Source organism: Panthera tigris, chromosome D1, assembly GCF_018350195.1.
Source record: "Panthera tigris isolate Pti1 chromosome D1, P.tigris_Pti1_mat1.1, whole genome shotgun sequence".
Lineage (NCBI taxonomy): Eukaryota > Metazoa > Chordata > Mammalia > Carnivora > Felidae > Panthera > Panthera tigris.
Window position 1 is genome coordinate 55,968,358 of NC_056669.1, and position 25,081 is coordinate 55,993,438.

The 25,081-nt window shown below is 42.2% G+C and overlaps 1 protein-coding gene across 12 annotated transcripts in view; it reads left to right on the top strand.

The window, feature by feature from the left end:
* The window catches only part of MAP6 (microtubule associated protein 6), a 159,447-nt gene that overhangs the window by 51,728 nt on the left and 82,638 nt on the right, over positions 1 to 25,081 (top strand). For 4 of the 12 annotated variants that reach the window (XM_042959106.1, XM_042959104.1, XM_042959115.1 and 1 more), the window contains exons 1-3: positions 14 to 78; positions 12,322 to 12,490; positions 17,182 to 17,332. The gene's annotated coding sequence lies outside the window, so the exon portion shown is untranslated. Of the gene's footprint in view, positions 79 to 5,043; positions 5,087 to 9,167; positions 9,187 to 12,321; positions 12,491 to 17,181; positions 17,333 to 20,444; positions 20,470 to 25,081 lie in introns of those variants that run through there. The other 8 variants (XM_042959105.1, XM_042959112.1, XM_042959107.1 and 5 more) reach the window with 7 other exon arrangements.

Genomic DNA, 25,081 nt, shown 5'->3' on the forward strand with positions numbered 1-25,081 from the left:
CGCCGGCTCCAGAGGCTTCTCTGAGCACTGCTGTCGTATCTGAGACACCGGCTGGTTTTTGTTGCCACTGGAGGTTGCGTAAGCATTTGTAGGGGGGTGGGAGGAGGGGTGTGCCCTTCCCAACCCCACCCAGCCTCAAGGCCTCTGGCCAGGACTTGTTTCCGAGGAGAAACCTTTGAATCCACCTGCCCTGGGTCTAGCTAAAGGGAGGGGAAAAAAAAAGGAAGTGTGTCAGCCTTATCCAGGATAGTTGCCTCCTCAGGCAGGGCCTTATCTGCTGCTGATTTCTCTCTGCTTGTTCGAATCTTACCCTTCACTTGGAAGGTGATTGCCCCAAGCAGAATAATGCAATCCTGTCCTCCTGTATCCGATGAGCTGGCTCCAGAAATTATCTCCCCTCTCTCTCCTGTCATGTCCACGGCTCGCCCGCTACAAACGTGCAGTCATAGCGCTCACCTAAAAATTCCTTGGCCCCACCATCTCCTCCCCCTCTGCCTCATTTCTCAGCTTGCCTGCACAGCACAACTCTTGGGAGAGCTGTCTGCGGGCCACACCTTCGCCCCCCTCTCTGTCCGCCCCATACTTCAGACGCCACCATTCCCTGGAACTGTCCTCGACAGAAGTCCACTAATGGCCTCCATGTTGCTAAGTCTAGGGTCAATTCTCAGATCTCTTCTTACCCCATCAGCAGACTGAGACACGGTTGATTACTCCCTCCTCCTTGAAATCACCTGGCCTGTAGATGGCACACTCTCCTGGTTTCCTTCCTGCCTCTCTGGCTGCTCCTTTGTCTCCTTTGTGGCTCTCATCCTTTACCGGATGACATGTTTCAGCACCTTCCTGCCCCCACAGTCCTTGGACCTTCTCTCTCCTCTCTACGCTCTCTCCCTTGGAGATCTCATCCACCCTCGTGGCCTTGTATTCTACCTTTACAATGAAGGCTTTCAGATCTCCGTCTCTAGCTCTGCTCTCCCCCTGGGGCTCCAGACTTGAATATCTAGGTGGCTACTTGACATCTTCACTTGAGAGCCTGCCAGATGCCTCCATCATAGAACGTCTAAAACTGAACTTGAATTCTCCTTACCTGCCCCCGCCAACCTCTCCTCTCCTCTTTGCCATCTCAGTAAAGGATAACTCCACGAACTTGGCTCCTCATGCTAAAACCTTAGTCACACCAGACTCGTTCTCTCCCCCTCCATCCACATCCATTGGTCAATTCTCCTAAATCTCTCCTGCATTTTGAATTGAAGTGTATCAAACGTACAGTAAAATGCACAGATCCTGGGCAGAGTGACATGCCTTCACAAAGTGAACACGCTTGCGGAACTACCACTCTGAGCAAAAAAGTGGAACACGATCAGCACCCTGGCCAGCCACTCTCCTCCTCCCTGTAGGCCACCACGGTCCTTATCTCACTTTGAACTTCATGAAAAGTGAATCTTACAGGATATACTCTTTGGGGACTGCCTTCTTTGGCCCCAGATTGCATTTGTAGTATGTTTGTTCCCATGGCCATATAGGATTTACTGGGTGCGTATGCCACAATTTATCCAGTTTACTGCCGAGAGGCATTCAGATTGTCACCTGTTTTCTGAATATGATGAGTTGTACTGCTCTGGACAGTCTCCGCCCCTCCAACCCAGTTTTATTGAGAAACACCTGCTATGCATCATTGTATAAGTTTAAGGTACACAGCCTGATGATTTGATTGACATATATTGTGAAATGATTAGCACAACAGGATTAATTATCAACCATCCCCTCATACAGACACAACAGAAAGAAAACAATTTTTTTTTGTGATAAAGACTCTTGGGATCTATTCTCTTAGCAACTGTTCTATATCTCGTACAGTAGTGTGGGTATTTTTGTACCTGTCTTTTGGTGCACATTGGTGTATATTTCTGTGGAATGTGTGCATGGGAATAGAATGCCGGGTCTCCTGGTATAAAGCCAACTAGTTTTCCAAGGCAGTTGTATAGACCTCCTCTCCTACAGCCCCACATGCTTGCTTGCTTCACATCCTCCTCAACCTTTTAACCACTGTAGTGAGTGAGTGGAGGGACTTCATAGAGGTTATAGGATTTTTGTAATGCCAAATAAGGTTGAGTACATTGTAATATGCTTATTGGCCATTTGGATTTTGTTTTCTGTGCAGTTCTTGTTGTAGTCTTTTGTTGATTTCAGTATGCCTTGTATTAGAAACCTGCTTTACACGCCCACAGCCAGCCTCTTTGATCGACCTGACACCGACTTTTTTTTTTAGTTTATTTATTTTGAGAGAGAGAGAGAGAGAGAGAGAGAGAGAGAGAGAGAGAGAGATTTGCAAGCAGGCTCCATGTTGTCAGCACAGAGCCCAACACAGGGCTCAAACCTAGGAACAATGAGATCAGGACCTGAGTTGAAATCAAGAGCAGATGCTTACCCGGCTGAGACACCCAGGCTCCCTGACGCCAGCTTTCTTATTGGTCCCTCTGTCTCTATGCAGGTTGACCCTCCCACAGTCTCAGCACAGCCAGAGGGATGGCTGGGCCAAAGAGTCTGTGAACACTCAAGCTTGGGAGTAGAGCCAAACCATTTTCCAAAATATTGCATGCGTTTACAGTCTGGGAATATGTGAGAGATCTCATAGATGCAGACCCTCTCTGAGCCTTGTACGAATAGACTTATTATTATTATTATTTTCTGCTAGGGTTGTGAAGCGATATCTTGTTGTGGTCTTGATTTGCATTTCCTGATCACTAATGGTAAACATGCCTTTATTCGTAGGCTTTTCCTCTTCTGGGAAAAGCTCTTTTTTCTTTAAGTTTATTTATTTATTTTTGAGAAGAGAGAATGAGGGTGAGGGGGAGCATGCATGTGACCAGGTGAGGGGCAGAGAGAGAGAGGGAGAGGGAGAATCCCAAGCAGGCTCTGTGTTGTCAGCACAGAGCCCAACGTGAGGCTCCATCTCACAACTGGTGAGATTGTGACCTGAACTGAAATCAAGAGTTGGTCGCCCCACCGACTGAGCCACCGAGTCACCTTAAACAGCTCATTCTTAATTTTTGCCCATTTCTCTACAGCACTGTTTGGGGGTTTTGTCTGAATTTAAATTAGGCACTTACGCTACTAGTCCTTTATTGGTTGCCTATATCGTGAATCTCTTCTCCCAACATTTAGCTTGTCTTTTAAAGTGTCATTTGATGAACAAACATTTTTAATTGTAAAATAGCCGTGCTTATCTGTCTTTTATTCCACGGACATTGCTTGGTGTGATTTGGGAAACCTCTTCCTCTCTGTATCTCCTACCAAGAATTTCAAGTTTTCTTTTGCATGTGTAAGTTCTTAATTCATCTGGATTCTTACACAGTATGAGTCAGGTTCCACTTTTGGTTTTTAACATATAGATGATCGTCTTTTGCAGTTCCATTTTTTGAGCACTCCCCCCTTTCCTCGATGGTATAGTGCATCACCTCTGTCGTGTGTACCACAGCATTCCGGGTCTGACTCAGGGCTTTGGTTCTCTCCCGTCGATAAATGAATCCATCTCAGCCAGTGCCACACCATGTTAACTGTTAGTTCTCATCTCTGGGAGCATGAGTCTCCTTCTTGCTTTTCTATCTTAGAAGTGTCCAGGCTAGGGGTGCCTGGGTGGCTCAGTCAGTTAAGCATCTGACTCTTGATTTTGGCTCAGGCCATGATCTCGGGTTTGTGAGTTCGAGCCCCACATTGGGCTCTCTGCTGTCAGCACAGAGCCCGCTTCAGATCCTCTGTCTCCCCCTCTTTCTGCCCCTGACCCACTTGTGCTCTCTCTCAAAAATAAATAAACATTAAAAAAAAAAATTGTCCAGGCTATGATCACCCCTTCACTCATCCATATACATTTTCAAATTATCTTAACAAGTTCCAAACAATCTCTTGTAAAACGTTGCAGTTCATAAAATGTTGAACTCACAGTTCATTTTGAACAAACGCATATGTGAATAAAAATGAAAGAAAGAAAAACTGGATTAAGTTCTCGGGTCATAATATCTAGTAAAATAGCAATAGAGACACCCAAAAGAAAACACAAGGCAGAAAATAAAGGTAAAAGCAGAAATTAATGAAATAGAGATTAGAGAAAGAATAGGTCTAATTAATAAATTAAAATTTTTGTTTTCTAAAGAAATCAATGAAATAAACTACCAGTTGATGTAATCAAGAGGAAAAGGGATAAGCCACACAAGCACAAAATGAGAAAGGACAGTGGAGAGATAATTGAACAGAATAAATTTTGAAATTCAAAGGAAACTATGGTGCAAACTTCATTGCAAATAAATTTGCATTCTTGGATGAAATTGATACTTTCCTGGGGAAATGTAATTTACCAAACTGACCTAAATAAAGATAGAACGAGTAAATAGATTAATTTCCATAAAAGAAACAGAGAAAATTATCAAGGAATTTCCTCACGAAACACTCCGCATTCTGATGGTTTCACAGGAGAAATTTGCCAAATCTTTAGGGACCAGATAGTCCCAATACTCCATAGATTGTTTCAAACCTTTAAAAAAAAAAAAACTTCCAATTTTTTTCTTATATAGTAAGTATAACATGGATATTTAAGCAATTTTTTAGAAAGCAGTATGCAGGGATGCCTGGGTGGCTCAGTTGGTTAAGCAACTGACTTCAGCTCAAGTCATGATCTCATGGTTTGTGAGTTCAAGCCCCATTTTGGGATCTGTGCTGACAGCTCAGAGCCTGGAGCCCATTTTGGATTCTGTGTCTCCCTCTCTCTCTGCCCCTCCCATGCTCACACTCTGTTTCTCTTTTCTTCAAAAATAAATAAACATTGAAAAAAAAATTTTTTAAAGAAAGCAGTATGCAAAAAAGGGAACTACAGACTTACTGAATTGCTTATGAATATTAATGCCAAGTATTTAAAGAAAATATTAGAAATATTAGAAAATATTAGAAAACATTCCATCACATTACCATGAACAGGTTGGGATTAGGGAAATCATTAATATAATATAACAGATTAATAGATTTAAGAAGAAAATCATGTGATTATCTCCATAGATGCTGAAAAAGCCCTTAATATAACTCGCCATAGAATGAATTGGTAAGTGTCTTTTTAGTATCATAAAATATATACTTTGCTCCTAAAGCTAGAATTTTACTTAATGGAGAAATACTAGGGACATTTCCACTAAGGTCAGCAATAAACCAGAGAGGCCCTCTACTTGTCAACGTTGTACTGGAGGCACTAGACAAAGCAGTTAGAGAAGAGAAAACAGTAAGAGGCACAAGAATTAGGGAGAAATGGGATAAGTCTATTCCTTGCAAATGATAGGACTGTGGACCCAGAGAGCCCTGAAAGTATTTTCTATTTGCCTTCATTTTTACCATTTCTGGAGTTCTTTCTTTGTGTGAACCCAAGCTTTTGTCAGTATCATATTCCTTTTGCCTGGAGAACTTCCTTTAATGTTTCTTATAGCACAAGTCTGCTGGGAATTAATTTCCTGGCTTTTGTTTGTCTACAAAATCTGTTTGTTTTTTTTTTTAATTTTGAAGGCTGTTTTCACTGGTTATAGAATTTTGGGTTGACATTTTTTTTTTCTTTCTTAGCTCTTTAAAGATGTAATTCTTATCTTTGTTCCTCTGTATGTAATGTATCTTTTCCCCTGCCTGCCTTTAATATTTTCACTTTACCTTTGGTTTTTAGCCGTTTTAATATAAGGTGTCTAGATTTTTAAAAAATTATTCTGTTGAGATTCTCTATGTTCTTGGATTTATGATTTCATATCTTTCATCGTCTTTAGAAAATGGTCAGCCTATCTGTTCACATAGTTGTTCTGGTCTGTTATTTCTTCTCCTGGGATTTCAATTACATGGATGTTGGACTGATATTGTACAGCTCTTGAAGGCTCTCTTCTGTTTGTTTGTTCATTTGTTTTTAATCCTTTATTTCTTTGTGTTTCAGTTTGGGTAATTTCCTATTGACCTATCTTCAAGTTCATTGATCCTTTCTTTCGATGTATGGAGTCTTCTGATGCACTCAGAAAAGCACTTCATGTATGTTTTTTTTCATTCTAGTATTTCCACTTCACTCTTTCTTATTGTTTCCACCTCTCTGTAAATTTTCACACTAGGCTCTCAGTACGGCAACCTGCCTATCTTTGAGACACACACTCCCTTGGTCCCCTATGTTCATCATCAACAAAGGGGCTTCCTTCCATTCCCTCCCTCTGGGTCTCCATGGGTTGGCTGCATCCCTCCACTAAAGGTCTTAGCTCCAGACAGGTGACCCACTCCTTATAACCACTCCCCCAGGCTCCAGTGGTAGCTCCCTCCCCTTGCTCTTTCAAGCCTGTGAGTAGCAAGCCCTCCTTGGTTTGGCATATGGTAGACACTCATATATTTATAGAATGAATGAATGAATGAATGAAAGTATCTGAAACATCAAGTGTTGAGGGAAGGGAGGGTGACAAGCATGGAATTAGAAGTTAAATTAGGGCCACTTGGTAAAAGGCCTTAAATGCCTCAGAGCTCTCAGCCAACGGGCTGAATTGTCTAACTAGAAATAACCAAATGGACCTGAGACCAGAGCTTAATTGCTACAAGTGGGTGCTGTGCAGAGGACTCCATCAGCTGCTAGGTGCTGAGTTCCCACCTGGGTGGACAAGGCCCTGTCTGCTCTGCCATCCTGGTGGCCTCTTGCTGCTGGCTTTATGCTTGTCCCAGAAGAAAGACGTGGAGTGGTCCCCGCCTTGTGCCTCATTGCCTAGGTGACTTTGAGGAAGCACAGACCCTCTGTGGGCCTCACTTTCTACATATGTAAAGTAGAGCTGGGGCTAGACGTATAAGAGAAAGAATTGACACTAAGGGCCTACTCTGAGTTGTCCTAATATTAATACTTACTAAAGAGCTAGCATTTTTTGAGTGCCAACTGTGAAGTAAGAGATCTATATGTATTGTTTCATTGAATTCTCAAGACAGCACTACAAGGTAGGTGCTATTTGGTATTGCTAGTTCACACATATGAAAACTGACATTTTACATAATCCTCACAACCCTCCAACGCAGTTGCAGGTGTCATCACAGCTCTGAGCGGTGCAGGGACCTGCCTGAGATCTCAGAGCCCTCAGGAAGCAGCATGAAGGTTCCGTTTGGGCCTTTCTTACTTCAGAGCCCCTACATCACACTCTCCATTCCATGAAATTCTCAGGCTCAGGAATTCTGTGTCCTCAACATGGAAGACAGAGTCTGGCACAGAGAAGATGAGAGGGAAATTCTCATGAAAGCTACAGAAGAGGGAAAGGGAGGGAGAGGAGGAGAGGGAGTTGCGGGGGGGGGGGGGGGGGGTGGGAGGGGAGAGGAAGAGAGAGTCAGCAAGCACCAGCCTTGAGGAGGTGCTCCCTCCGGTGGTCATTCTGAGGAGCTGCATGCAGCATGGACTTCCCTTCTAGGGCAGGGCCCTGCTGGCCAGTGCTCTGGAGAAGCCTGGAGAATCGGCAAAGCTCTGAGGGGGACTAACTCATCGAGATGGCTAAGGGACCTATTTCTGCTGGCTTCGGCTGGAGAAGAGCTAAGTCTGTCTCTTTTCCGGTCTTGTCAGAACGGAGAAATCGGGGCCATCCTGGGGCTTTGTCATCTGTTGAGCCCCTCCTTGTGTGTCCGGGGCTCTGGGGTATGGTCCTATGAGGAAGAATTATCATCTCATTTTACAGAGGAAGAAGCAAACCCAGGGAGCTGAAACAGACTTCTCCAGCTCACCACACTAACATGACCTTGTTTGGCTGGTTTGGTTTTTGTTGGTTTTTGTTGGCTTTAAGACCGTTATGGACCCACATCGGTCCCGGCCCTCTTCTCCTTTCATTCCTACTCTCCCTGGGTGACCTGGCTCATGACATGGCTGCCACTTCCACCTGTACCTCTCTTCTGGGCTCCAGACTGTCAGCCTGACGTCCGTGCCCACGTATCCCAAAGGCATCTCATACCTGGCACGTTCAAGAGCAGACTCCTGGGTCTCTTGCCCCGCCCCCCCATACCATATCCCTTAGCCTCTGCCAGTTTCCCCCTGCACAGAAAATGGCACATCATCTGCCCAGTTGTTTGAGGCAGAAACCCAGGAGACCTTCTAGATTCCTCCCTTATCTATGCCCTCCCTTCAACCCATCAGCAACTCCTGTCGCATCTAGTTCCAAAACCCATCCCCCTTACCTGTCCCACGTCCATTCTCCATCTCCCAGACCATCATCTGCAGGCCCTACTACGGTAGCCTCTGTACTGATGTTCCTCCTCCTCTTACTGTTTTCTTCACTCAGCAAATGGTCGGCAGGTGCTCCTGTTCTGTTTATCAGCCACTGCTCTGCTCACTGGGAGCAAGACTTACCCTCTGGCCTCTTATAGTCAAATCTTCAAACAGTGTTGTTATTGTGTTTATTATGCAAATTCCATGCATAACACCTACATGATACCTTCCAAACTCTTCACCATGACCCACAAGTACCTGTGTGATCTGGTCTTTCTGGTAGCTTCTCCTGCCAAACTTCTCCTCTTCTCCATCCGTGTGCCTGTGATTTAGCCATACTACTCTCCTTTTGTTCTTTCACTTCCTTAAATATGCCATCCCCTCCCACCTGGGGGCCTCTATTCACACTGTCCCTTCTGCCTGGAATGTTCACTCCCCAGCCTTTGTATTGTTGTCTCCTCTTGGTTTAAATAACACCTTCTTTGACACCCCAGGAAGTAGCCTGGTCTATGCAGCACTGCCCAAACTGTGTTCTGAGATAACGTTGCTATCTCAGAAAAGCTTCGTGATGAGTTGAATTTGGAGAGTCAGAGTACACAACATGATAAAGGCTCTGAGAAGTCCTGCTGTGAGTTTTGCTCTGAGAAGAGCCCATTTAGCTGTGTTCAACCCTACAGTCCCCACCCCTGTTTGCCTAATTGTGGGAATACAATTTAATTAGAAAGTAAGTAATCTCTGAGCTCAGGGGCAGTGGCCAGATTCCACATGGGACTTGCAGTGGAGTCAGCCAGGGGTAGGAACTAAAAGCCTGGGTCTTGGATCAAACAGGCTCCCAGGGTCTAAGTGTGGCTCTCTGTGCCCTGGTGATGACGTATGTTTTGGGCACCTACAGGCTGAATTAATGGCCCCCAAAGATGTCCACATTGTCAGCACTAGAAACCGTGAACGTGGCAAAAAGGACTATTCAGGTGTGATTATCGAAGAGTTTGTGATTATCCTGGATTGTTCTGTATTATGTAAGTGGGCCCGACATGATCACAGAGGTCCTTATATGAGGGACGCAGGGGTGAGAGTCACAGGAGGAGAGGTGATGATTGAGGCACAGGCTAGAGTGAACCTGGAACATGGAGGGAGGTTCACGAGCCCCAGGACACGGACAGCCACAAGGAGCTGAAAAAGCAAGATAGCAGATCCCCCCTCGGGCCTCAGAAGGAGCGAATCTTGTCGATCAATGCCCTGCTGTTAGCCCAGTGAGACTAATTTCAGACTTCTGACCTCCAGAGCTGTGAGAGAATACACTTGTGTCGTTTTAAGCCACCAAATTTGTGGTCATTTGCTCCAGTAGTGTTAGAAAACTAACACAGCCCCTTGTCGGGGTTCAGTAAGTCTTGGTTCTGAACCCTTTCTTTTCTCTTACTCCCCTGAACAGCCACAGCAAAACCCTCAGCTAATAATCTGGGCTCCATGAGCTAGCCTGCTCCTCTCTCTGCTAGAATGCCTTCCATATGTACCCCCCTCCCAGACTTCCAGACTCAGTTCAGACGTCACTTCCACCAGGGGGCCTGCTACGGCCCCTCCCACACCCATCAGGCTGAAGCAGAGACCCACAGCACTCGCGATGGGGACCCTGCCACCACACAGCTCAGCTTCCTTCATTCACGCCTCATTCTCTGCCAGACTGTGAACATCAGCAGAGGCTTTGTGCGTGGAATGAATGGGTGGTGTGTTAGGAGAAAGCCCAAGGTGAAAGGTCCTCTGGTGAAATAAACATGCTCTGTCTGGGTGGGTGCCCTCATCTGCGCCTTCACTTGGGGCCCACCTCGTGAAGCCAGCGTGTCACTTTGCACCCTGGATGGTTTCCTGTGGACATACCACACGCCCCTTCAAGCCTAGTAAGTTTGCATGATGTGAATTGCCATCAGCAGATATCTACCAAACGCTTGCTCCTCCCGCATTTCCTGGCTAGCACTGGCACCACCGCCAACCCCTCCGGGACTCTGGAGTTACCAGAACTCTTCCTTCTCCTTCTTTCCGCATCCGGTTATTCCGGAAGTCTTGCCATTTCTACCTTAGGCACATCTCTCAAGTCCATCTTCTTCCCTCTGTCTCCACTGGCCCCGGTGCAGCCCAGACTCCCATCACCTCTTCACTGGACCCAGCTACGGCCTCCTCCCTGGTCTCTCTGCCTCCAGGAGGGCCCCAGCCAGCCGCTTCTCCACACACACACACACACACACACACACACACACACAGCCGCCACCAGAGGGCGCTGTTAGAACCCATGTTGAGCGCGTTGCTTACCCGCTCCAGAAGAGCAGATACAGACGGGTGTTTGGGGCCGCTATGTGCTGCCCATCAGCTGTCCTTCTCCAGTATTACCTAAAAGACCACAGCTGCTGATGGCAGATGCCGCCCCCCCGCCCCCATCTACGTCCCTGCCTACTGGATCGTGATCCCCAGTTCCGCCAAGAGACCAGCTGCAGCTTCCCTCCTCTGTGGCCAGCCCTGTGACCCAAAGAGACCCTGCACTGTAGGGCCGGCAGAGTCCTTCTAAGGCATTCAGCGACTAGAGACCCATTCTCATCACGACAAGCATAGTAAACTTCTCTTGCATCAAATACCATTTACTGCCATAAATGTTTTGAAAAGGATTTTTGTAATTTCGAGTTTGGTGAAGAGTAAGCCACTCCTTTTGTTTTGTAACTTGAACTTAACTATACTTATTATAACGAAACAAGAATTGGTTTGGGTCACCCATGACTAGTTGGCATTAATACTGCACTTGCAGACATTTTAATGAAACATTTGTTCATTCTGATGTTGCTGTTTTTCTGCTCACGTTTTGGAGCCAGTGTAGTTTTCTTCCCAGGGCTTAACTATTCTATATTTGTGTAAGCTCTTAAAAAAAGCTCATGGGCCCCAAGCCATGAAGCCATGAGACCATTAAAATATCCTTGGCTCTCTGCAAAGGGAGGGCTCAGCTCACAGCAGAGCTGGGTGGCTGGGGTCCGGGGGCTTCCAGCAGCTCACATACACGGGCATCAAGGCCACCCCTATTGTGCCAAAGAGTGAGAACAAGAAGAGACTCTGAGGGAGGAGGAGGTCAGGAAATTCTGAGCAATCCCCCTGCCCCCATGGCCACCTCCACGTTGCACTCTCCTGCCCACCTTGCCCTCACTCTGTAAGTTCTGGCTCAGACCTAGCTCTCTTGAAGTTTGGCTCCTTGAATGACTTAAAGCCCTGAGCTGACTAAGTGGCAAGAGATCAGAGCTGTTGGTTCTCCCACAGCTCAGTCCCCTTTTCATTTCCCCAGCGTTCCAACCTCATAGGGCTGTATCATGAGGAGTGGAGGCTTTGGGTTCAGAAAGGCGTGGGTTCATATGTTGGCTCCATCTTGAATTAGTTCCATGATTGGGGGCAAGTCACTCGTTTCCTCATCTGCAAAATGAGTTGAATAGTACTAACTCATGGGCTATCGTGAGGATCAAACATGAAGCCACTAGCATAATGCTTGGCAGTCTGTAGGCACTTGACAGAGAGGAGTTGCCTTCTCTCCAGCCATTTCTGAACCCACAATCTCACCAGTCATGGAGTTTGGCCACCCATGTCCTGGCTTCCTTCCCTCTTTAGGACCTTGACACCAGGGCATCAGGATGCCAATCCTATAGGAGAAAGGGGATGGGAGGTCTATTTACCACATAGCTGATAGATATTGGGCACAGTTCTGGGGACTTTAAGCAGGTGCCACTATCACCCTTGAAGGCCTGCTTGACAGAAATATTTATATTTTCCTGCCAGGTTCTGTTTTCCCTTACCCACCTGGAGTGCTCCGCCACTCCAGAGGGGTGGAAGGCAGAATGTGAATCCTCTCCACCAAGTTCCAAGCCACAGTCCCCCATATTCACCAAGAGAATATTGATTCTAACTAAACACTACTTCCCCTAACCATTGCACTTGACCCTACTATTTAAGCACAGCAGGAAGGCATATCTTTTAAAATAGAAAAAAAAGAAAGGTAGGTACTTAATTTCAGCGGTCATCGTGAAAGATTTTGAGTCAGCAAATCCAGCAAATGGATTGTGGCTAATGCATTTTCCTTACAGAAAGCAGATGGCTGGTATCCAGCCTCCATCCAAACGGCAGTCAGCCTGCAAAAGATGGCAGCACAAACTTGGCCCTCTTCCACCCTCCACCGAAACTTCATGTGGCTTCTTCAATTCCAGGGGCAAGGTCTCAAGAAATCTAAGTCAGATACTGCTCAACAAACAAGAAGTGAGTTTTCTAAACTGTCTTCCAGTTACCACCATCCCCACCCCCACCCCCATCACCACCATTCAGCCATTATCCATGAGTGCCTACTATGTATCTGGCAGGATCTACTCTGTGTGGCTTTGGGGTTGGCATCTATTTTCCAGGGAGAAAATTGAGGCTCAGAGAGGATAAATCATTTCTCCAAAATTACCCACTTGGTAAGAAGTAGGGCTGGGATTCAAAGTGTGGTCACTCGGACTCTAAAGCCTAAGTTTCTTCTACTATGATATAATTTCTCTCCTCTTTCTCCCTTTACCACCCTGACACACCTCTTCCTTTGCTTGTCAGCTCTTGTCACCTCCTCCTCTCCAATCGTTCCTAATTTTTGGCATGCCCTCAAGATTAAATTGTTCACTTTCACTCACAAGGTACACTTGTGGCTACCTCATAGCAGTGCTTACTACAGACTGTTATTACTTTATGTCCACTACTCTCCCAATTCCCTCCAGACTTACACTCTTTGAGGACAGACACTGTCCATTGGTCACGTATCCCTGGAACCCAGGGTTTGGCTCATGGTTTACTCAAAAGTCTGTGATCTAAATCCATGAATGAATAAATGGATTCATAGATGGGTGGATGAAGAGACATGTACATTAGTGGATGAGTGATTGAGTACATTAACAGATGGTTAAGGAAAACTCAAATCTATGCTTATAACCCTTTCCAGTTCACTCCATTCTTATATCTCCAGATGCCTATCGAAACTTTCCACTTGGCTCCTTTGTTATCATCTAAAATGAAACGTGTACAAACCTAATCTCCACCCTAGCCGATTCCTTATCTATTTTCTGACAATAGAACTGCTATTCTTCCCAGGGTTGCCATCACTGGTCCTCTGATCGATTCATTCAGTCAACAATATTTTTTACGTGTGTGCATGTGTGTGTATGTGTGTGTGTGTGTTTGACTGTCTGCTATGCACTATGAATAAGACAGGCAAGGTTCCGAGAGAACTCAAAGGAGCTCAGAGTCAACAGTGGGGTGGAAGATAGCATAGCAGACAATAGGCAAGTAAAAAAGTTAACAGGACAATTACAGAGCATAATGAATGATACAGTAAGGAAACATAGAATGATGAAAGGGAATTAAGGGACCTCACTTTAAATAGGATGGGAGGGAGGGCTTGTTCGAAGCAAGGCCTGAAGGATGAGAATAAGCCATTCAATATAACAGTCGAATGAGCATTCCAGGCAGAGGAATCAGCAAGTGCAAAGCTTTCTGGGCTGGAACAATCCTGGGGTGTTTCAGGAACAGAAAGGGGCCAGATGTGGCTGGAGTGCAGTGAACAGCAGGAGACTGTATGACATGAAGTGTTAACAGACCTGAACCAGGTCGTGCAGGGTCTTGAAGGCCAGTAAGGAGTCAGATTTTATTCCAAGAGCAATGGGAAGCCATTGAAACATCTGAAGCAGGGGAATGACATGACCCCCCGCCCCCCGGCATGCAGGCAAAGAGCTCCCCCACCCCAGGTGCAAGTGATTCACAGGTGTGTTATCTCGAGTCATTAGGAAAGGGTTAACTCCAATTCCATTTAAACTGTTACCTTGCACAGAAAGGGAAAACATCCAAATGCTTTTTGTAAAGTCATCATAGCATCGGTGGCCATCCTGACCAAAAGGCACAGCAAAAAGGAAACAAACCAAGCTTATTTGTAAGTACTAATACAAAACAATCTTTAAAATTTTAGTGAATAGAATAATGAAGCACTTTAAAAGAACAACACACTGCAACCAAATTAACCTTATACCAAAAAGGCAAGAATGGTTTAATAGTAATGAGCTATATTATAGGGGCGCCTGGGTGGCTCAGTTCGTTGAGCGTCTGACTTTGGCTCAGGTGGTGATCTTGCAGTTCATGAGTTCGAGCTCCATATCGGGCTCACTGCTGTCAGCATGGAACCCCCTTTGGATCCTCTGTCCCCCCTTTCTCTGTGCCTCTCTTTCTCTCTCTCAAAAAAAGCTATATTATAATTACATAGGTTGAAAGATCAAAGTGGCAAAGACATGATCATCTCTGAAGAGACTGAAAAGATATTTGACAAATTCACCATATATTCTTGATGTTTGAAAAATTTCTTAGTAAAATTGGAGCAAATGGATAGTTCCTAAATATTTTGTGCCAAAAATCAACATCATACTTAATGGTGAAATATTGGAAACATTCCCATTAAAGTCAGGAACAATAATTCTAGAGATGCATTAGGAACCATTGGATAAGAGGAAGAAATGAGAGATATAAATAAGAAAGAAAGACAAAAATTGTAATTTTTGTGACCAATAAATTCAAGATCATCTATAAACTATTATAACTAATTAGAAAGTTTAGTATGGTTGATAAATAGAGATCGATACATGCAAAAATTCGACCATCCTGTTGTGTATCATTATAATAAAAGATGTAATTTTAAAATATGTCAGTTCAGAGAAGTACATGAAAAGATGTTCAACATCCCTAGACATTAGGGTAATGCTAAATTAAAACCACGATGAGATATCACTACATGCATATTAGAATGGCTAAAATAAAAAAGAAATGATAATACCAAATACTGGCAAGGAAGTAAGGAGCCGGGTCTTTTATCCACTGCTGGTAGGAAAGCAAAATGGTGGAGCTGTTCTGGAAAACAGAGAGCAGTTTCTTAAAAAGTTACATATACACTTACCATACAATCTGTAAATGACTCCTGAGAAGCGAAAATGTGTTCACAGAACTAGTACGTGCATGTTCATACCAGCTTTATTCATACCAGTTTATACCAAATTGGAAACAACCCAGATGTCCTTCCATGGGTGAATGGTTAAACAAAATATGGCTTATCTATACAATGGAATAATACTCAGCAATAAGAAGGAACAAACTGTTGACGTGTGTAACAATTTAGGTGCATCTTAAAGGAATTATGCTGAGAGGAAAAGGTTCCACACTCTATGATTGCATCTGTATGACCTTCAGAAATATCAAAAGCTTAGAGATGGAGACCAGAGTAGTGGTTGCCAAGGAAACCAGGGAAATCAGGCAAGGGTGTGATGATGAAGAGGTAACGAGAGAGAGAGAGATCCTTGGGGGCACCTGGGCAACTCAGTTGGTTAAGCATCTGACTTCGGCTCAGGTCATGATCTCGTGGTTCGTGAGTTGGAGCCCCACGTGGGGCTCTATGCTAACAGCCTGTTTCAGATTCGGTGTCTCCCTCTCTTTCTGCCCCTCCCCCACTCGCACTCTGTCTCTCCCACAAAAAATAAACAAACGTTTAACAAAAAAAGAGAGAGAGACAGATCCTTTGTGGTGACAGTACAGTCCTATATCTTAATTGCAGTGGTGTTTATACAAATCTAAATATGTGATAAAATGTCACAGGACTATCCATGAAGGCATAGTGAAAAAGGAGTGTGTGCAAACACCGGTGAAATCCAAGTAAGGTCTGCAGTCTAGTTAATTGTACGATATTAAAGTACAATCGCTTGTTTTGATAATGTACTGTAGTTATTTGAGATGTGGCCATTGGGAGAAGCTAGGTGATGGCCACAGAGGCCTCCTGGCAGTATTTTTGCAACTTCTTGTAAGTTTATAATTATTTAGAAATAAAAAAGAAAAGAAAATGCCATTTCCAGTTACAACAAAAACCATTACCCAGGAACATACAAGAACAGAGAGCTTTGCCATCTTACGAGCCAGTAAATCTCAAAATCCACAAGATGGAAATTCTTCTTAAATACTAAATAAATTCAATACAACTCCATAAAACATTCCATAAGGCTTTTTTTGCTTCAGAAAAGTTTTCAAAGAATTTGACAAGCTGATTCAAAGATTAATACAGAAGGATGAAGGGCAAAAGTTCCAACGGAATGTAAGCTCCATGACAATAGAGATGTTTATCTATTTTGTTCAACTCCATACCCTGGAGCGGTGCCTGGCACCTAGTAGGTGCTCAAAAAATTCTTTGCGAACAAGTAGATGACATCCTGGAATAAGAGGAAGAGAAGGAAAGATTTACCCTACCAGCTATTAAGACTTACAATGATTTGAGACTATAATATTGGCATAGGGGTAAATAAACAGATAAATCAAAATAGAATATAACGTTTAGGAACATACTTATGAAAACTTGTCATATAGAGGAAGCAGGATCAGTCAGTGAGGAAAAGATAAACCTCAAATGTGCTTAAAAAAAATAACTCCATTTGTGGTAAACACAGCATAGCATATAGAGATGTTGAACTTCAATGCTGAGCACCTACAAAACTAATGTTACATTGTGTGTCAACTTTACTCACGCAAATTCAAAAAAAAAAAAAAAGGATCGGGTGTTTATATGGAAAAACAAAACAAAACAAAACAAAACAAAACTAGGTCCTTTTCTGTATTGAGATTTGCATTCCGTTATAAGTCACATGAAAGCAGCCTAACCAAAAATGGATTTGTCTTCTTTCACAACAAGAATTCTAAATAGATACAGAAGAAAAAAATTATAAAACTTGAAAATCAACAACAAAGTCCAGAGGCAGACGGGCGCAGCAGCCCCACAACGTCATTAATGGTCTAAGTTCTTTCTGTCTGTCCCTCCACCATCTTTAGCTTGCAGCTTCTGTCTTTAAGATTGTCACCTCATGGTGGCATAAGGGTGATTAACCTCTAGCCTTTCTATTTTTCAGAAGAGAAGTAGGAGAAGGAAAGAAAGGAGGTAGAAGGGAAAAGACCCTTAAGTCAATGTTTTCGTAGAAATCGCCAAGGCTCTTCTGCTTACACCTCATTGGGCAGAGCCATGTCACCTGACCTCTTCTGGCTACAAGGGAGTCCAGAAAGGTGAGTAAGTATCCTGTGGACCTGAATTGAAATATCCTGGGAGTATTTTTTTTAATGTTTATTTATTTATCTTTGATAGAGAAAGAGAGAGAGAAAGAGAACACAAGTAGAGGAGGGGCAGAGAGAGAGAGAGAGAGAGAGAGAGACAGAATCTGAAGCAGGATCCGGGCCTTGAACAGTCAGCACAGAGTACGGCAGAAGGCTAGTGTGCCACACAACTTTGCATCATACGAAAAAGGTGGATTGAAAATCTAGAGACAAAAACTTTTCAAAGGTGGTATAGGAGAATATCCTTATAACTGACATCAGAGTAGGGAAGAGGGTTTTTTTTTTCATCCTTTTAAAAACATTTTTTATTTAAATCCAAGTCAGTTAACATACAGTGTAATAATGGTTTCAGGAGTAGAAGTCAGGGATTCATCACTTACATATAACACCAAGTGCTCATCTCAACAAGTGCCCTCCTTCATTCCCATCCCCCCACACAACACCCCTCCAGCACCTCTCAGTTTGTTCTCTGTATTTGAGAGTCTCTTACAGTTTGCCTCCCTCTCTGCTCTTACCTTATTTGTCCTTCCCTTCCCTGATGTTCATCTGTTTTGTTTCTTAAATTCCACATATGAGTGAAATCATATGGTTATCTATCTTTCTCTGACTGACTTCTTTCACTTAGCATAATACATTCTAGTTCCATCCACCTTGTTACAAATGGCAAGATTTCATTCTTTTTGATTGCCGAGTAATAGTCCATTGTGTAATCCATGCCATATATATGTGCCACAGTTTCTTTATCCATTTGTTAGTCAAAGGACATTAGGGCTGTTTCCATAATTTGGCTATTGTGATAGTACTGCTATAAATATTGGGGTACATGTGCCCCTTAAAGATGCAAAAAGCATAAACTTTGATTTGATGAACACATCTGATTGCCTTAAAACTTTAAACCTATGTATATCAAAATACACTATAAATGAGGTTAAAAGTTAAGTCACACACTGGGAGAAGAAATTTGCAATACATATAAGCATACATACAAGCATATAATATTATTTGCATACATATAATATTGTGATTAATATGCAGGATATTTAAAGAATTCATATAAAATAATTCTTTAAACAACCTAACAGAAAATTGGCAAAGGACATGAACAGGCAATACACAAAAACTCCCAATAGGCAATAAGCACATGAAAAGATACTTAACCTCACTAGTATCCAAATTTAAGCACTCATAATTTAACATTTCTACCTACCAGGCTGGCAAAAGCTTAAAAGTCTAGTAATTCCAAATATTGGTGAGGATGTTGAGAAACAGGAACTCTCACATATCACAGGGGGGAGTGAAAATTTGCATAATCACTTTGGAGAGCAAGTGGTTTTTGCATATATTGGAAGAGGCATATATTGGATGGCCCAGAAATTTTACTTCTGGATTATTAACCAGAGAGAAATGCTCTCACATGGGCTATGGAGACACACATAAGGAAAAATATGTTGTACTATTTGCAATAGATAAAAAAAATGGAAACAATGTAACTATTTCTCAGTGGAAAAGTAGATTTTTAAAAAATGGTTTATCATACAACAGCCCACTAGAGAGCAGTTAAGATGGCCTAACTAGCTCTAAATGTATCAACATGGCTGAATCTTGAATTCCAATTGGCCAGGGAAAAAGGCACATTTAAGGGTATCATCAAGTTTGATACCATTCAAAAAAAAATGCCAGATACATAAATGTTTAATACACATGAATTTAACTTATTTATTTAATGTTAAATACACATTGAGTATAGGTACATGTGTATTAATAAATGCACAAAAACATGCATCCACACCATCTTCCATATGGTGGGAATATTGGAGGAAGGAAGGCAGCGTGTGTGTTCACTATGGAACTTAAGATGTGCCTGTGTTGGGGCCCCTGGGTGGCTCAGTCAGTTAAGCATCCAACTCTTGGTTTCAGCTCAGGTCATGATCTTGCAGTTTTGTGGGCTTCAGCCCCATGTTGGGTTCTGCGCTGGCCTGCTTGTGATTCTCTCTCCCTCTCTCTCTCTAAAATAAATAAACTTAAAAACAATAAGGGAGCTGCAGGGCCATCACCAAGGGGGGAAAATAATGGAACAATCTGAGCATCAAAATAAAAAGTGATAGTCATGGATGAAAACCATTGAAAAAAAGTAAGAATTCATGAACCCACCCTGGTGTGAACAATGATGCCAACTAATAAAAGAAGAAGGAATAATGGAGTTAGAAAATCACTATTTGGCAAACATCACAGTAATAATTGTCTCAGGGAACAACCATCAATAGTTGTTAAAACTAGTAGATGAAAATTTGATGAGTCACAGGAGATCTACAGAGTCTCAAAGTATTTGGCTTTATTACAATATTTACGTATTATACTAAATGAAGAAATTGGGAATATTCATCCTGAGAAGAGAAGATCGGGGGATATAATGGTGGTTTTTAAATATGACTTTAAAATGCTGTCATCTGTGGTCTCAAGGCAAGATGAAAATTGCAAGAATTCCTAATTTGGCTCAATATAAGGAAGAATTTTTCAGCCCGAAACATAAGTTAAAAAAAAAAAAGACTCAGAACATATTCAATTATTCCCAGACTCTAGAAATTTTAACATTCATTTATTCTAGGATTCTAAGACTGTATCATTCAATTATTCTGAGACTCTAGGATTTCAAATATATGGTTTACGATTCTAAGATTCTCATTCTTTTATTCTGATTCCAAGATTCAAAGACTTCATGATTCTGGTATAATTCCTGTTTCTGTGGTCATACCAGTCATAGGAAAAACACTGAGGTATTTGTTTCTAAATCTCACCTAGCTTCATAACTGGAAATCCAAATGAATTGGACCTTCCTACCCATCCTTTATGACTGGGAGCAACTGTCCTCTGGTTGTGTTCCTGAAGATAGGGAAGGCTTCCAGCATTTCACCTTAAAATATACTATTTCTAGGGGAGGACCCAAGATGGCGCAACAGCATGGAAGCTTTTTGTGTGTCTCGCATCCATGAAATACAGCCAGATCAACACTAAACCATCCTGCACACCTAGAAAACTGATCTGAGAATTAACACAACAATATGCACAACTTGAATCACAGAATTCAGCAGGTACATGGTGGGGAGAGGTGAACTGGGGGAGAGAGAAGCCACGGAGGGCAGGGAGCAGCTTTTGTGTGCAGAGAGAGGACGGAGATGGGGGGGTGGAGAATATGGGAAAAGCACCTCCCCCCAAAAGCAGCTGGAGAGAAAGTGGAAAAGTGGAAACAGCTGCAGGGACTGAACTAAAAAGGGAGAAAGGAAAGGGTTTAAATTCCATTAAGACTCTATACACAGGGGGAGCAGAGTCTGAAACTCCACAGCTCAATACCTGGCGGTGTTCTGGTGGGAAGGGCGAATCCCCAGGAGCAGAGTGAAATCTGGGATTCTTCAGGCCACACAGGGAGAGGCAGTTCCCTGATGGGAGGACACCTGGTAGAGGCTGTGTGGGTCCCCCAAAGGCAAGGCCCCAGTGGACTCCGGAGAGCAATCACATCCACTGGTGCTGGAACAAGGTTGTTAAGGGTGAGGCCTGGTGCCAGATGTGTGTTGAGATTTTCCGTAATCCCTGAAATGCTGCAGCTACACTATCTCACGAACTTTTTCTTGGGCGCAATCTCTGGGCATCGGCAGCAGCACGGACATGCAAACGTTCCTGGGTGCGGCTGGCATTCGGGCATTACTCAGTGAGACCCTCCCACAGAGGGGCAGAACAGTCAAAGCCGCAGTCCCTCAGACGTAAGGGGTCGGGAAAAACAGCCGCCTCTGAGATAAAACTCAGGAAGGAGGTGCTGCCTGGGGCTTGGTCACGGTCTGTGTAAAAGCGGGGAGTGGATGGAAGCCGAATACAAAGGATGGGTGTGTGATTGCTGATCCGGGAGAACAGAGTTTCGATACTAGAGACTGGGTAGCTGGGTGATGCCATTTTCACCGCTCCCGCGCATGTGCCTACACACCTACAAGCACCACAACAATCCACCCTAGTAAGCTAAGCAGCGCCATCTAGTGGAGAAAGGAGCCATTACACTAAGTGCCGCCCAACTGGGCCAACCTCACTCTTCAGGAACCAAGTCTCTCTGCCTGCTTAGTTTATGGACTCTAAAGTGCTTCATAGTTTGACTTCTGGGGAAACGAAGTAATTTCAGACGTATTTCAGTCTGTTCACTGGTCCATCTATTCAATTTTATTTCTTTCTTCCTTTTTTCTTTTTTCTCTTTTTTGTATCTTTTCTTTTTCTTGAATACAGAAAGAGAAAAAATTCATTTTTATTTTCAATTTTTATTAAAAATATTTTTCTTTAATTTTTTTCTACTATATTTTTTACTTTTGTGTAAATTTTTTCAAACTTTTTTTACTTCCATTATGTCATTTTAGTCTACTTCAGGGTATTTGATTTTCAAATTTTCAAACGATTTACTTTTTTTATTTCCCTTTTTTCTCTAATCTATCAAGCCCATTTCAACACCCAGACCAAAACACACCTAGCATCTAGCATCATTTATTCGAGTGTGTGTGTGTTTTAATTTTAATTTTTTTTACCTCATTCATTCCTTTTCTCCCTTCAAAATGATGAAATGAAGGAATTCACCCCAAAAGAAAGAGCAGGAAGAAACAACAGCTAGGGACTTAACCAATACAGATACAAGCAAGATGTATGAACCAGAATTTAGAATCACGATAATAAGAATACTAGCTGGAGTCAAAACTAGATTAGAATCCCTTTCTGCAGAGATAAAAGAAGTAAAAGCTAGTCAGGATGAAGTAAAAAAATGCTATACCTGAGCTGCAGTCCCTAATGGATGCCACAGCAGCAAGGATGGATGAGGTAGAACAGAGAATCAGTGATATAGAGGACAAACTTATGGAGAAAAATGAAGCAGAAGAAAAAAGGGAGATTAAGGCAAAAGAGCACGATTTAAGGATTAGAGAAACCAGTGACTCATTAAAAAGGAACAACATCAGAATCATAGAGGTCCCAGAAGAGGAAGAGAGAGGAATAGGGGTAGAAGGGTTATGTGAGCAAATCATAGCAGAAAACTTTCCTAACCTGGGGAAAGACACAGACATCAAAATCCAGGAAGCATGGAGGACTCCCATTAGAGTTAACAAAAACCGACTATCAACAAGGCATATCATAGTCAAATTCACAAAATACTCAGGCCAGGAGAGAATCATGAAAGCAGCAAGGGAAAAAAAGTCCTTAACCTACAAGGGAAGACAGATCAGGTTTGCAGCAGACCTATCCACAGAAACTTGGCAGGCCAGAAAGGAGTGACAGGATATATTCAATGTGCTGAATCAGAAAAATATGCAACCAAGAATTCTTTATCCAGCAAGGCTATCATTCAAAATAGGAGGAGAGATAAAAAGTTTCCCAAACAGATATTAAAGGAGTTTGTGACCACTAAACCAGCCCTGCAAGAAATTTTAAGGGGGACTCTCTGAGGGGAGAAAAGATGAAAATAAATAAATAAATAAATACCAAAAACAACAAAGACTAGAAAGGACCAGAGAACACCACCAGAAACTCCAACTCTACAAGCAACATAAATGGCAATAAATTCATATCTTTCAGTACTTACTCTAAACGTCAATGGACTCAATGCTCCAATCAAAAGACATAGTTTAACAGAATGGATAATAAAACAAGATCCATCTATATGCTGTTTACAAGAGACCCACTTTAGACCTAAAGACACCCACAGATTGAAAATAAGGGGATGGAGAACCATCTATCATGCTAATGGTCAACAAAAGAAAGCCGGAGTAGCCATACTTATATTAGACAATCTAGACTTTAAAATAAAGACTGTATCAAGAGATGCAAAAGGGCATTATATCATAATCAAGGGGTCTATCCACCAAGAAGACCTCACAATTGTAAACGTTTATGCACCAAATGTGAGAGCACCCAAATATATAAATCAATTAATCACAAACATAAAGAAACTCATTGATAGTAATACCATAATACTAGGGGACTTCAACACTCCACTCACAGCAATAGATCATCTAATAAAAAAATCAACAAAGAAACAATGGCTTTGAATGACACACTGGACTAGATGGACATAATAGATACATTCAGAACATTTCATCCTAAAGCAGAGGAATATACATTCTTCTCTAGTGCACATGGAATGTTCTCCAGAATAGACCACATACTGGGACACAAATCAGCCCTCAAGTACAAAAAGATCAAGATCATACTGTGAATATTTTAAAATATACTATTTCTAGTAGGTTTTTGATACCTATCCTTTGACATAATAGAAAGTTCTACCTTGCTAAGAATTTTTAAAATTAATTAATGGGTGTCAACTTTTATCATGTTTTTCAAAATACATCTATTTGAAATGGTTATGTGTTTCCTTTTTATTTAAAATATTTTTTTAAGTTTATTTATTTTGAGAGAGAGAGAGAGAGCAAACAGGGTAGATGCAGAGAGAGAGAGTCCCAAGCAAGCTCTGCGCTGTCAGCACATAGACCATTGTGGGGCTCAAACTCACGAACTGTGCGATCATGACCTGAGCTGAAATCAAAAGTTGGACACTTAACTGACTGAGCCACCCAGGTACCCCTGTTGTATGATGTTTCTACTGAATTTGTTAACATGTAGTATTATTTCTACAGATTTTATTATTAAACCAGTGTTCATTTGTGGACAAACATTACTTAAAACTGATAAATCATAATTTTTATGTACAATTCTGAACTGTTTGCTAACAATTTATTTAAGATTTTTATATCTATGTTTGGCCTCTAATTTTTCTTCTTATTGTTCCTGTCTAGTTTGTCATGGTACATCTATCATATTGACTTTCTAAACTGGAATGGGAAGTTTCCCTTTTTTCTGCTTAATGGAATAATTTGCATAACATACAGATTGTCTGCTCTATGAGTTTTGTGAGACTCACCTGTAAAATCAAATAGATCACATATTTTGTTTTATCTTGTTTGGTTTTCCTTTATAGGTATATTTTTAGCAACTGATTCAATTTCTTGAACTACTCAAGTTTTCTATTCCTTTTTAAATCAATTTTAGTAAGATATATTTTTTTCCTAAGAATTCCTTCTTTCCCCTTGGTGGGTTAGTTGTCTCTTGCTGAATAATAAATCACCCCCAAACTTCAATGCAATCCCAATCAAAATCCCAGCAAGTTATTTTGTGGATATCAATAAACCAACTCTAAGGTTTATATGGAGAGGCAAAAGACTCAGAATAGCTAACACAATACTGAAAGAAAAGTACAAAATTGGAGGGCCGATGCTACCTGATGTCAGGACTTACTATAAAGCTACAGTAATCAGGACAGCATAGTACTGGTGAAAGAACAGGCAGATAGATCAAGGGACAGAATAGAGTACTCAAGAATAGAGCGACATGAATATAGTCAACTGATCTTTGACGGAGCAAAGGCAATACAGTGAAGAAAAAGTCTTTTCAACAAATGGTGCTGGAACAACTAGACATCTATATGATAAAAAAAAATCTAGACACTAGGCTGTCACACAACGTAATGATCATAAACTTACATGTACAATGCAAAACAATAGAACTCCTAGAAGATAACATAGGAGAAAATCTACACGATCTTGGGTATGGCAGTGACTTTTAAGTTTTTAAATTTTTATTTACTTTTGAGAGAGAGAGAAAGAGCATGAACAGGGGAGGGATGGGGGA